This window comes from Schistocerca americana, chromosome 8, assembly GCF_021461395.2.
Source record: "Schistocerca americana isolate TAMUIC-IGC-003095 chromosome 8, iqSchAmer2.1, whole genome shotgun sequence".
Lineage (NCBI taxonomy): Eukaryota > Metazoa > Arthropoda > Insecta > Orthoptera > Acrididae > Schistocerca > Schistocerca americana.
The window spans coordinates 410,596,787-410,611,616 of NC_060126.1; positions in this window are offsets into that span (position 1 = coordinate 410,596,787).

The following is a 14,830-nucleotide window of genomic DNA, read 5'->3' on the forward strand; positions in this document are numbered from 1 at the left end:
TTATCCTCAATCAACTCCATCAGTGGGGCTTTCGTGGCCATCTCCCCATCTTCATTCGGTCCTTTCTTTCCCGCCGCGTCTTTCGATATCGGGTTGGTAATGTGCTATCTGATTTGTACGTGCAGGAGAATGGTGTTCCTCAGGGAAGCGTTTTAAGTGTCACCCTCTTTGCCGTCGCCATTAACAGTATCACGTCCAATATCCGGAGTCCTGCCCAGTGCTCCTTGTTTGTGGACGATTTTGCTGTTTTCTATTCTTCCTCCAGTCTTGTCACTGCTAGTCGGCAGCTGCAGCTTACGATAAAGCGATTAGAGGCATGGACTGCGAAGACGGGTTTTACCTTTTCTGCAGACAAATGTGTGTGTGTTCATTTTAATCGTTCTCGACGTGCTTTTACCTCCCCTGAATTGCGTCTGAGGGGCACCATTCTTCCTTTTAGAGACACTGTGAGGTTCCTGGGCCTCGCTTTTGATTCCAAGTTGTCGTGGTTGCCGCACCTTAAAGACCTCAAGGTGCGGGCCCTGAAGGCGCTGAATATTTTGAAGTGTTTGAGCCATCGGTTCTGGGGAGCAGATCGGGCGCGTCTGCTGCAGTTTTATAGGGCTTTCGTCCGGTCGCGTCTTGACTATGGATGCACTGTGTATGGGTCAGCGAGGCCTTCGTATCTGAAGATTCTTGACGCAGTACACCATGAGGGTATCAGGCTGGCTACTGGTGCCTTCCGTACCAGTCCCATCCCTAGCCTGTGTGCTGAGGCAGGGGAACCGCCGCTCGCCATCCGGCGGAAACTCCTCATGGTGCGACGAGTGTGTCAATTCCTTGCCTGTCCTCCCTCCCCTGCATACCCTACTGTTGCCCGACCGCCTATGGAACGTCTTTTTTCCAGTTGTCCAAGGGCAACGAGACCATTTGGGATTCGTGCCAAGCATTTGCTTGAGTCCCTTGGTGTGGAGCGTGTGGCACCCCAACGCCAGGGTTTTACCCGCCTGCCTCCCTGGTTGCTCCAGAGGCCCAGCGTCCTTTTAGACTTGTCAGAGTACCGGAGGAGCTGCACTCCTGCGTTTGTTTTTACCTCCTTATTTTACGATATTTTAAACCAGCATCCTAACCATGTACCAGTATTTACGGATGGCTCTAAACAGGGGGACTCTCTAGGTTGTGCTGTGGTTTTCCCTGATCGAGTCGTCAAGTTACGGCTTCCTGCAGCGTTTACCATCTTTGATGCCGAATTGTTTGCGATCTTGCGGGCATTGGAGCAGATGAGATGTGTTCCCAGTCTTAAGTTTCTCATCTGTTCTGACTCTCTGAGTGCCCTTCAGACCATGCAACACTTGTACCCAGCGGATACGGTCGTCCAGAACATCCATGATGCCCTACTCCACCTGCAACGGCAGGGGAAGGTGGTTTCTTTCTGCTGGGTGCCGGGGCACGTGGGTATTAGGGGAAACGAACTGGCGGATGTGGCTGCCAAAGATGCATGTTCCCTCCCTCACGTTGTTGAATGTGCCGTCCCCCTCCATGCTGTTACCTCCCTTTTGCGTTCTCGTGTTATGCGTCAATGGGAAGAGGAGTGGCTGGCAGTCGGTGAAAATAAGCTGCGTCTGGTCAAGGCCACCACGCGGCCATGGCGTACATCCTACCAGTCATGCAGGCGGGATGAGGTTCTCCTCACCCGCCTCCGCATCGGGCACAGTCCCTTAACGCACGGTTTTTTACTCCGGCGGGAGGACCCCCCAATCTGTAGTGCTTGTGGCGTCCAGATAACTGTCCGCCACATTTTACTTGACTGTCCTTTATTCTCTGACCAGAGGGCGGTGGTTTCCTTGCCACCGGATTTGCCCTCTATTTTGCAAGACGACGCAACGACTGTGGTTAAGGTCTTACGGTTTTGTGTCCTGTCCAATTTGTTGCCTCGGATTTTAGGGAGAGGATTTTAATGTGCTTCTGGGTGACTGGCTCATCCAGGCTTTAGGTAAGAGGTCCGCCAGTCACGATTACCTACTTGTTTCACTTCGATTTCTGTTCTCTTTTCCTTGTGTTTGCTTTCCTTTTTTAGTGCGTTTCTTCTCCTCTTGTTTTGCCTCTGTATGTGAGGATTTGTAACTGCCTCAGGCCTGTACCTTTTAACCGTTCTCCTTGTTCGCTGTCCGTCTTCGTCCCTTCTCCGCATGTGTTCCTATTTCTATGCGTTTGGGCGCTGATGACCACGCTGTTTAGCGCCCGAAAACCTCAAACCACACACACACACACACCGAAATTTGATTTATAATTTCCAAACTGATTCTTACTAAGCAACTCTATAATCTGAATATTCTGGAGATCTCCAAACAGCGATTCCATTTGCACTGACATGTTACCTGAGATGTCATTACGTCTTCATAGACTAGTAGTCATGTCCACTAACACTTATTTCACTGAGAATTTCCTTGTTGTGGCTTTCAATAGATCAGGTCACAGTTTATTCTGATCTCATAACCTTTAATAAACTGATGGTCTTCCTGATGTCAGCGTTGCACATTCTAATATCACATGCAGTTTTGTGCTGAAGACATGCATATGCAATTACGTCTTTTTAATGGCAAAGCAGGAAAACGAATTGAGTTTTATTAACAACGCTAAGCGAGCCAGAAGTAACGTCGAACGACTCGACATCTCAGTCTTCGCTACCTATGGTGATATTTAGGAAAATGTCTTTCAACTCATGATATTTAAGATACATTGTCTGAACAGTTGGTGACTTGAAACTCCATCGTGTAGTACACGCTTGAGGCAATCTGAGGCCTATATTTTGTGAGTTGTGTCCTCTCTGAGGAGTTGTTAAAAAATTAACGCAATGCTACGAAATTGTAAATGAATAGCCTAACTATTATTATATTTTGAGAACAGTGTAACAGCACTAGATTAAGTTTATGGACGTATCAGTGAAAAAGGTAGCTAGCGAACATTTTTTTAAGCAAAATATTTCCCACCTACATGTTTATGTGCCACTTCTGAGTGTGGCTCACTAGTTTGTCAGTAACTCCCCAGACACCAAGTTCACTGAATACTGTTCCCGATAAACCCTGAGTAGTTTTGTCATTAAGAGAACTGTAAAAGCTAATAAATCTTACTCTGGGATCGTCTCATGTACAAAACGTAAGAATAATACTCATATCCGACTTACAAGAAACAATCAGTGATTCATCTACTTGAACTCTAACACACTGACTGTAACTCCTCTTTAATGTCATCATTAATGAGAGCCGTAACAGATTCGTTTTTAATTGTATTTGATATTTCTTAGAAGCCAGAAGTGCTCAGCAAGTGATCACAAAGAATCTCTTCCTATCTAACCAAATTTCCAATAACTAAAGGTTATTGTTGGGACTTCCATCTTCAAAATGACCACTGGGTACAAGAACTTGCTTCATTCGTCCATGACGGAACAACTGAAAACTTCGCAGCTGTGTTCTAATACAGTTCTCTTCAAAGGTCCCGGTGTTGAAGACACTTTATTTCCTGCACATACTTGCTGAGACGAGAATCCAATCACATACGAGTAAGAGTAGTAATAGTAGTTCATTTCATTTTTATGCTTTTATTCTGTCTGGTAGTTCATACTATTGAATGTGTAATGCATATATCGGCTCCTCATCGGATTATTTTTGCCATATAATTTACTCTAATTTACTGTAACCATGAACGTCTCTCGTTAACAAAATTACAGTTATCACCAAACGTATGACACACTTAGACTGGAAGAAGGGATCGGATACGTATGCAACGGTATACTGTGGTTCCTCTGACCTGTCTCTGCGTATATGGGCTGCATTCTTTACAGTATACTAGAGTGTCACAAGGATATCGTCATGTCCGCAGAACGTTTCTCAAATTATTCTGTTACATTCTGAAAACGATGTGGATGTGCATTGTCTGGAGGAAAAGACAGATAACCTGCAGGGCGCTGTTGCCGGAAAAATTATGAGCGAATGGGTTCCCGTATGGTTCGCACGTAAGAGACTATACAGATTCGTCGATTAAGATATTTCCTCACATACGAGTACAAACATGCACCAGATGCGCGCACCTTCACCAGGAATCCGTCGGAGAGTTGTCTCTGACGTATCTGTGCTCTGATATCGTCGTGAACCAAAATTTACAATTATCCATCAGTCTCATTGAAATAATTTAATGCGTAGGTCGTCCAACAGACGTTTTCTGGTGACCATGCTGATTTCTGTGTACTTTGTGGTGTGTAGCTAAATACAATTAAACATGTTAAAAAGTCGGTGCTGGTAAATTCGCAAACGTAATTAATGATACCGTATGTGTATAACAAACGTTCAAACTATTATTTTTCCGTCGCGCGGCAATATAATTTGGAAAATTCTGAGTAGACGCCACCTCCTATGGTTGAAGTGACTCAGGCAGACACTGGATTTTGTGTGCTGGAATTTGCCCGTCAGCAATTGGTAGCAAGTGCAAAGAGCTTTCGGTGACAATTTTCGAAGGACAGCACGAGTTTACAACAGCATGATATAGTGACGCAAGAAATTTGAGGAGGATTATTATCCGTCCGATGCAAAACTTTCAGCCGACAGGGCATGTTAGAACAGACAGCGGTCTGGGTAAGAGACGTGATGCTGCCAAATCCCACCGAGTCTCCCTAGGAAGTCAGTGCAGAACTGAACATCTCTCCGCAGAAAATATTCAATGTCATTCGTAAACAATTAAGAGTGAAGCTATACAAACTGCAGTTTTTGCAAGCCATAATGCATGGAGCAAACTTCCACCAATTGTAATTCCGTACTGATTTGCAGAACCATCCAGAAAATTACACCTACTCACGAAAGGTAATCTTCACTGTCGAAGCCGCTGTTCATCATTCCTGAAAGGTGAATTCGCACAACATATGCACGCGGGAGGTGAGAGGTGTGGTGTGGTTTAGGGTTGGGGGGTGGGAGAGAGACATAGAATCCACATGTAACTGTCGAACACGTCCGGGATTATGATTCTGAGAAAGTTAGTGCGTTCTTTACCTTGTACAACAACACAGTCTATGGAAACATCTTCTATACTGCAAAAGATGTTGGTTGTATCATCTGTTTCGACATCCTGCATTGTGGCTTACGACACAACTTGAAACTGGTAGCAGAGGTATCATACTTTATGAAATTGACGCCTGTCTATGTTCTACGCGATTTGCTGACTGAGGCGTTGCCACATCGCTGGATGAGCCGTGTTAAGCCCACTGACATCCTTTCACTCGAGTGTACACCATAGTAACTGGACTTGACGCATTACCATTTTTTCTTGGAATGTTACATCAAGGATAGTATTGCTGTTCCACCTCCAACTCTGACACAGAGTCTCGAAGACTTGCGCTACTGCATCGCAGCAGCTAATCTTACCATCACTCCTGACTTGCTGCGTAGGGTATAACAAAACATTAGTGGAGTTGGGTTGGGTTGTTTTGGGAAGTAGACCAGTCAGCGAGGTCATCGGCGTCATCGGATTAAGGAAGAACGGGGATGGAAGTCGACGATGCCCTTTCAAAGGAACCATCCAGGCATTTGCCTGGAGCGATTTATTGAAATCACGGAAAACTAAAATCAGGATGGCCGGACACGGCATTGAACCGTCGTCCTCCCGAATGCGAGTCCAGTCTGCTAGCCACTGCGCCACCTCGCTCTGTAAAATAATTAGTGTTTGCTATTCTGATAATGCGTCATTTGTTACGTTGTTTTGGCCATTTACCTTTAACGATGATTTGCAATGTTTCAGGGTGTTTGTAATTATCCTGTACTTCAGCCATTAAGTTGTTTCTATCTCCTGGCAGCTCACCGGGTGTTGTCAAGCACGAAGGAAGCTGACTTCAGAGGAGTTGTCAAATAGAAGTAGTCGCAGCGTTTTCTTGATGGAGTAGGTCGTGAATAGACCGTTGCCTACTCGGTCTCGGAGATGTATGTCGCCAACTGTCTTTCCACAGTGAAATATGTTGATATAGGATTTCTTACATACTCGAGGTGTCTGTTTTTAATGTTACAGTCAATAAAAAGTGCCGTGAAGTACCAATCACGCGATTTGACAAGCTATTCTATTTACCTCTCATTTTCGACCTCTTTGACCAACAACACTAATTCTATTGTTGGTGAGTGAATTTACTATCACTGGCGTTATGTTTTTATTTTGGAACACATTTTGATGTTGTGTTCCTCATATGGCATGTGTGTATCACTTGCAAATCTTTCCTGATTTATATTTTTATATGTCTTTTAACACTGAGACTCCAAGCTTAAGACATATCATTTCATTCACTACAGAGGCATAAAATACCGCCACAGTGAAGCATGGTAACCACGCTCCAGATACTGCTACCGGCTCCAGAAGAAGACCTGTCGACAAAGCAGCCATTCACTGTTGGGCCATTTCACATCAACTTCTTTCCGCCTCACGACAACCACATCTAGAGATGTTTCCAGGAGACTCAGAAACACGATTTGGTCCGCACAGTCAGCGCCCAACAGCTGCATCTAAACCCACTCGACCCACCCTGTCATCATTGCTGGAGTTAGGTCATGTAATGACGCTCAGCTTGTACCAGTCAACGCCGTATTCTTGACACAGCCCCCACCACCAACACCACCACCACCACTACAACCACCTCCCTCATCTGGACGCGAACTGTCGAGGCCCGTGAAAGCTAGCAGCCTCCAGTCTGCGGTTCCATGTTCATCATCCTGCCGACCTGACTGGGCGAAGCTGTCTAGCCCAGCTACCGGTTAATGCACTGCTGCCCCACGGTTCTGACTAGGTGATGGGGTACACTGCATCCTCGCTGCTGGTAATTCGCTCCCCACTACGAGTAGCCGGCCAGAGTGACCGTGCGGTTCTACGCGCTACGATCTGGAGCCGAGCGACTGCTACGGTCGCAGGTTCGAATCCTGCATCGGGCATCGATGTGTGTGATGTCTTTAGGTTAGTTAGGTTTAATTAGTTCTAAGTTCTAGGCGACTGATGACCTCAGAAGTTAAGTCGCATAGTGCTCAGAGCCATTTGAACCATTTGAACGAGTACTGGCACAACACACCTCGCTCCTAGCCGATAGCATAGTTGTATTTACGCTGTAGCCTCACTGCTCACTCCGCGCGTCTGGAGTAAATATGGTGCAGTTGCTCACATACACTATGTGATCAAAACTATCCGGAAACCTGCCTGAAAATAACTTACAAGTTCGTGGCGCCCTCCATCGGCAATGCCGGAATTCAATATGGTGTTGACCCATCCTTAGCCTTGATGACAGCTTCCACTCTCGCAGGCTTACGTGCAATCAGGTGCTTAAAGGTTTCTTGGGGAATTGCAGCCCATTCTTCACGGAATGCTGCACTGAGGAGAGGTATCGAAGACGGTCGGTAAGGCCTGGCATGAAGTCGGCGTTCCAAAACATCCCAAGGATGTTCTATAGGATTCAGGTCAGGACTATGTGCGAGCCAGTCGATTACAGGGAAGTTATTGTGGTGTAACCACTTCGCCGCAGGCCGTGCATTATCAACAGGGGCTCGATCGTGTTGAAAGATTCAGTCACCATCCCCGAATTACTCTTCAACAGTGGGAAGGAAGAAGGTGCTTAAAACATCAAAGTATGCCTGCGCTGTGATAGTGCCACGCAAAACAACAAGGGGTACAAGCCCCTTCCATGAAAAACATGACCACACCATAACACCACCGCCTCCGATCTCTAGTGTTGGCACTACACATGCTGACAGATGACGTTCACAGCGATTTGCCATACCCTCACCCTGCCACATTGTGTAACGTGATTCCTCACTCCACACAACGTTTTTCCACTGTTCAATCGTCCAATGTTTACGCTCCATACACCAAGCGAGGTGCCGTTTGGAATTTACCGGCGTGATGTGTTGCTTATGAGCAGCCCCACGGCCGTGAACTGCAAGTTTTCTCACCTCCCGCCTAACTGTCATAGTACTTACAGTGAATCCTAAAGCAGGTTGGAATTCCTGTGTGATTGTCTGGATAGATGTCTGCCTATTACACATTACGACCCTTTTCAACTGTCCGTGGTCTCTGGCAGTCAGCGCGGGGCAGCCGCGCGATATAGGGTTTCTGGTCACGGTCTGCGTTGCGCCCCCCGTCGGACGTTCGAGTCCTCCCTCAGGCATGGGTGTGTGTGTTGTCCTTAGTGTAAGTTAGTTTACGTTAGATTAAATAGTGCATAGGCTTATTGACCGATGACCTCAGCAGTTTGGTCCTATCAGACCTTACCACAAATTTCCAAATTTTTTTTCTGGCAGTCAACAGACGAAGTCGGCCTGCACGCTTTTGTGCTGTACGTGTCCCTTCACGTTTCCATTTCAATATCACATTGGAAACAGTGGACCTAGGGATGTTTAGGAGTGTGGAAATCTCGCGTACAGACGTATGACACAAGTGACACCCAGTCACTTGACCACGTTAGAAGTCAGTGAGTTCTACGGGGTGCACCATTCTGCTCTCTCGCGATGTCTAATGACTACTGAGGTCGCTGGCAGTAGGTGGCAGCACAATGCACCTAATATTATCAATGTACGTTTTGGGGAATGTCCGGATACTTTTGATCACTTATTGCAGCTAACAGAGGACTAGCAGAATCAGATGTTGCAGTTCTGGAGTGATTTTCAAGCAACAAATCACAGTTCAATTTTCAGAACATACAGTGATGGTTACAGCGTGAAATACAAACCAGCTTGACATCATCGCTTGGCCAGGATCGTAGGTCGTTGCTTGGCGAGCAGTATGGTGGCGGTTAACCGGCAAGATGCATTGGGTTTCGTTAATCATCGCCGCTTGATGCCAGTGAGCAGCAAGCAGAGAGGTGGCAGCATAAACGTGGCCTTAGCTAGCAGCCGCCCTCTGCAGTGTAGAGACAGCAAAGGCTGTAATCGCCTACCTACGACTAGCGCCTGCGTTAGCGCATACATAGTCCACCCCTACCTGTACGCCAACCGCAAACACATCGCTATAGGTCTGATTGTTTATGATTGTTAATAAAGGATTTTAGCATCAAATTGGCTGTCCACATCGTATACATTTTCACCCCCGTCTGGCAGAGAGCAGCTCAGCTACACGCTCCTGTCAACACCCATTACATTTGGAGTCAGATGAACTGCTGGTGACTGGAATGGTGGATCAGTGGAGGGAAGAAGTAGAAAGGATGCAGCAGCAGTGGCAGTCAGCCCATTTTTTGGAGTCAGTCTGTTAGTGTTTTTTCCTTACTTTCTTTGCTCCTTTCTTATATTGTATACTTGTGATGATAATAGTGAGCAACAACGTCTGTTTAAAAAAGGACGACAGCGACAACTTACGAGACGTCCCAGCAATTGCTGGAAAGGGTAGCTAGTGTTTCAAGCAAACTGCAACCGCTACGTCGCAGGTTCCAATCGTGCCTCGGGCATGGATGTGTGTGATGTCCTTAGATTAGTTAAGTGTAAGTAGTTCTAAGTTCTAAGCGACTGATGACCTTAGATGTTAAGTCCCATAGTGCTCAGAGCCATTTGAACCATAAGGAAATATCTCGTTCAAAGGATGAAACAGATGAACGGACTGTGTCTACCCGCTGTAATGGTTCTTTATTTACGTAACCATTACGGCACTACAGTCCCAGTTCTCTATACCAGTAATATCGTACTACTTTTCTGCGAAGTAACAGACATACTTTTGTGACAATATTCACATTTGGTTTTTTTAATGTATAGGTACTCCGCTGTATCGATATATTACAGCGATATGGTTCTTGTGTATTCATATCTGTGAGACTGTCATAATCTTTGACTCACTTGCAACCGTTTTGGCGCGAATGCGCACAGAGCAGTCTTTGTTTCACTTTGCAGAAGTTAAATTGTTATTTCGCTTTGTAAAAGAATAGTCAAGTCTTGTGTTTGGTTAAAGTGGAAATTAAATATATGAAGATTGATACAAAACTGTTTTCTAGATGATGTAACAGTTAAGAAGAAGTATATGCGAATTTACAAGAAGTTTAATAGAAATGTGGATCATGAACACCAAATCAAAAATTATTTCTACCATACCATTGTTCTGATCTGGGATTGTTTCATCATTAAGAATTTACTGAAAAACGCATCTGTTAGGTCTTCAAATATTGCTAAAATACAGATCTGGACCTTCTAGCAGTCAAACTGGAATCACCCTAAAATCAATAACATGAGCCATAACAACTTCGGCAAAATCTACGTGGGAATCCATTCAAGATAAGTGCCAGAATTAATGACTTTTTTACAGTGACTTCATTATTTCCATTCTGACGATACCATCCACAGTCAATAACTTTGTTGTTGCCCGATAAAGCGAACACATGCTGCGTGAGCAACATTATTAATCTGATTTCTAAACTACTTTGCAAGAGGTGGTACTGTTAGACCGCCCTTACACTAAGTACTGCCTCACTGGTAGCTCCATTGGCTGTCAGATGTAAGGTATGTTTTTGTCTTTTTTGATTGTTTGCATACAGCCCTGAGTCAGGAAAACGGAACAGCGTTTAGTTTTCAACGGCAGCTCGATTAACATTAGAACATTAGCAAGTAATGCTAGAACTTGAAGATGTAATGTGCAATGAGAAGTTTCGAGACGCTGAGTCCTTCGCAGACCTGCAGGAATGGTTCGTGGATTGGGAGTCGGTACAAGGTATTGGAGACTGTATCTGGAAAATCAGTATGAATTCGCATGAACTGACGGACGAGGATCGTGACGATAAGACCATTTGAAGAAAACATGGTTACGCAAAGCCTTCTTGACGCCACAATGTCACACTGCTGTAATGGCAAACGTCCTGTCACTACGACTCATGTGGATTTTGTGTTCTGGCGTGTGGTGGGAATCACAAGAAAACTACTACCAGGCAGTCTTTAGTCGTCTGTTCGGCCATGGCTGTACTTACCTACATTTTTAACAAAGTTCAACATGGTGCTGCATATGAGCAACAGTATTTTCGTAAATTGTATCTGTAACACGCGTTTTAACTGAAACTGGCTTTTCTTGGTTTTATACTTTGAACACGTAACGTAATCTGGTGATAGTGCTGGTACAGACAATGTCTCAAGAGGTAGCTGTACACCGACATCTCCACCTACTCTTTATTTAAAATATAAACATTGTATTCAATTCAGGAATTTAGAAACTGAAACTAAGGTCCCCCCCACGTTGGGCGCCAAATATATTGTGAAACTGAGATGAAAATGAGATCGCCCAGCCTTGTGCCCCAATGTGTAAGGAAGTTCACGGGATTGTTGTGAAAGATACGTCGTCCCACGTTGGGTAGGTACCAGAAATGCAACAACGAAAATGCAAATTAATCATAAAGCAAGGAAACAATTAAGTTCATTATTACTATTATTTACAAATCGACAAGATAAATATAAACTCAATGCCGATTTGACTGGGCACAAACATGGTTCAGTAATTGTGAGTTCATGCCAGTCGCAATGACATGTTGTACCCCACCACTTTATAGATTCGCTGCTACGTGCAGATGTTGACGGCTGGTGTGAAATCCGTGAGGTGTGTCGATCTTCCACCACATAAGTTTTGGTGTCATGCAGCTTCGTCGACATCATTCTGAGCTGACGTTCTGGGCACCATAACAAGCTCCTCCTTCTGTGTTCCTTGTCTAGTCTCCAACCAGAGAAAATGCCATCAGGTGGCCGAAATAATGCGAATGTCTTTGTAAATGGCATCTCTTACCAGCCGAGATTAGCTCACAGAAAGGACACATATCTGAGTGTTTAAAGATTCAAGCTTCGGTCTCTAAAAATTAACGGACAATGGATAAAAAGGATGAACCTTCCTGGCAGATTAAAACTATGTGTTGGACCGAGACTCGATCTCGGGACCTTTGTCTTTCGCGGGCAAGTGCTCTATCATCTTTTTTTAAACATTTATTTAAGGAACGATGTTACACATTCCACATACATGCTAAGTACACTTACTAACCATGCACACATGTTATACATGAATTGATTTAAACAAAAACAATTTACTCATTGCAGTTATGTTGATGTTAAAGAAATGCAACTGAAGAGTGTGTTACTGACAAAATAACCAGAAAGAATTAATTTCAACATCGAGGAAAGTTTCTAAGGAGATTAAAACTTCTTCATACATGAATAAATAAAAACTGCACTTTTAATTACATGTGCTCCAATCTTTACAGAAGCATAAATAGTGCTTTATGAAGGATGTCAGCAAGTTTTTGGGATAATTTTTAATATAATAATTTACACGAGGAAATCGTCTCTGTGAGAGGCAAGTTAAAGGTAGAAACTGATATCTAACCTTCTCAGCTCAGGCAGACTAGCTATGAGTATTTCACCCAGTTATACGGAAATCACCAAAACTTATACAAAATGTAGAAGACTTACGCCCATTGCACATAAAAACAGTTTAATAATCACATTAGACAATCTCTTACTTGCTTGAGAATGGCGGAAAAGAGATGTTACAAAGTTGACTAGCCTTCCTACTACACTTTCTCGACATTAATGGAATGGCAATTATCTGAAGCAATCAGACCTATATAATAAGTCTTTCACTGGAAAACTGACTTACACATCACAGTGCAAAAAAGAACAGGGCAATGTGCCATCCATTGAATATTACACTATATCACATACAGTCTTATGGTTTTAACAAATCGATAAAGACATTTCAGTAAAAACTGTCAATTTTCATATTTACACTATAAACCAATAGTGCAGCTTTGTTATGTGTTTTGACACTATTAGATACACAATCTGACTGTCACTTAAGTTCTGTACATTAGCTTACAAAATTTAAAAAAACTGCTAACTAAAAATTTAAATAATATCCTTAAGGTAACTACAATACATCACTGTCAACACAGTCTTCTTTCAGATATAATTTTTAACATATTATCGAAATCTTTCTTGTGATTCGAGTACCTTATAATTTTGTGGTATTCACACACCATGTGTGCTTTGAACTCTATAGTGTTGGCGGGTGCTAGTTTGTTAATGACGTAACTAACAAAATTTCCCAGCAACCTATATACAGCGTGTTTTTTTTTTTTTTTTTTTTTTTTTTTTTTTTTTTTTTTTTTTTTTGCCTCTGGGAAATAGCGTGCTTCAGGCCTGTGTGTCAATGACTGTGATATACTCTCAGGGAATGTCCTAATAATCAAAGCTATTTGCTCTCGGATCCACTTCCAACTATTGATGTGACCGCTGCAAGTGTATCTATGAATTATTGTGTCAACTACATGGCATTGTTGACATAAATTTGTTTCAAGGAGTCAGATGGCCTGCAGTCTTTCATTGGTGGTAACTGTGTTGTTAACTGTCTTGTATCATTACATTGTTATATTAGACATGAGCACATTAGAACTAATGTTTTTCCAAATCTGAGTCATATCAATGTTTGGAAACTGTCGTTCTATTTTGTTCCTTCCTTCGCTTTTCTTTCGTTCCCGCATTATGGCTGTCGATGTTATGTGTCGTGACTACCTGGTTTCGGCACTTACATAACTGAACTCAACGTAGAATAACCTCACATGCTGTAATCGACTGTTGATATTCTGCACGTCAATCGGGGGAAGCAGGCTTCAAGGTTTAATGATCTCGAAAAGCTGGCTGGTTATGCTTTATCGCGAGTCTCTCGTTAAGTTAACTAGCCTTGCGATAAAAAGTGCAGAGGCTCTATCGGCTATATCACTTAATCGTAGTCCACCATTTTAGGTACTAAAGCGGCTACTTTAGCAGGTACTCCGAGCACTTCACCTCGCCACAAAAAGTTTGTGTTTTTGGACAATACTCTACTTGCTATCATTCTCGGTATTGGAAACAGCTGCAGAGTATAATAAGCTTTAGCAAGGATGCACGAGTTGACATACGTTGATCTTTGAGCTTGGTTCATATATCGAATTAAATTCTCAATAATGGCTCCTTGCACATTATCTGCTGCAACTTCCTAATTTAAAGCCGTCATTTTCATGGGGCATGCTGTCTGGTTGATCCTAAGTGTTTCATATTGTCGGACTAATTTTGCCCACTTGACGTTGATATTATCAAAACCTCTGAGATTTAACATCTTACTCTGTTTCGTTTGCATTGGCTCCAGATGCTGTACAGTACGTGTCAGTCACTCACTGTTGCTAGCGTGGTTGCCTCTTCATTATTCCTTATGATGACCCCTATATCGCCAGCATAGGCTCTTATAACTGTTTTATTTCTTGATAATGTTAAGCCTTGTAATCTAGCATGGACATGTCGGAGGAAAGGTTCTACTGAAATGGCGAAGAGCGACATGGACAGAGAACTTCTTCCAGGAACACCCCGTTTTATTTGTAACGGCCTGAATTAATGGCAAATCAGCGCTATTTTTGCATTTATTCGAGTTGCTATATTCTTCATCAACTGTATGACCCTATCGTTGAAATCTGTTTTCTTCAACGTCTGTAGCACATATTCACCATTCTCTACATTTATGGCTTTATAAAAATCTAAAAAAAAGCACACTTTATATTTGTTACAGACGTTATGGCAATGATATCCCTTGATTCTGCTCGATTTTGAAAAATGGTTCTGCCTAGCGCGCTGTTCTCATGTTCACTAAAAATTTTATCTGTAAGGCAAGAAATTCTCTTGTTTACTATTCTAGCTATTAATTTATAACCAGAATTCAGCAGTGAAATCAGAGGAAAATTATTTAAATCTTTGTTTCCATTTTTTTTTCACAAGAATAATTTTACTCTCCCTAAACTCAGCCGGAGTCATTTTACCCTGAATAACCTCATTTACAATGTCAGTGATTTTCGCACCCACTA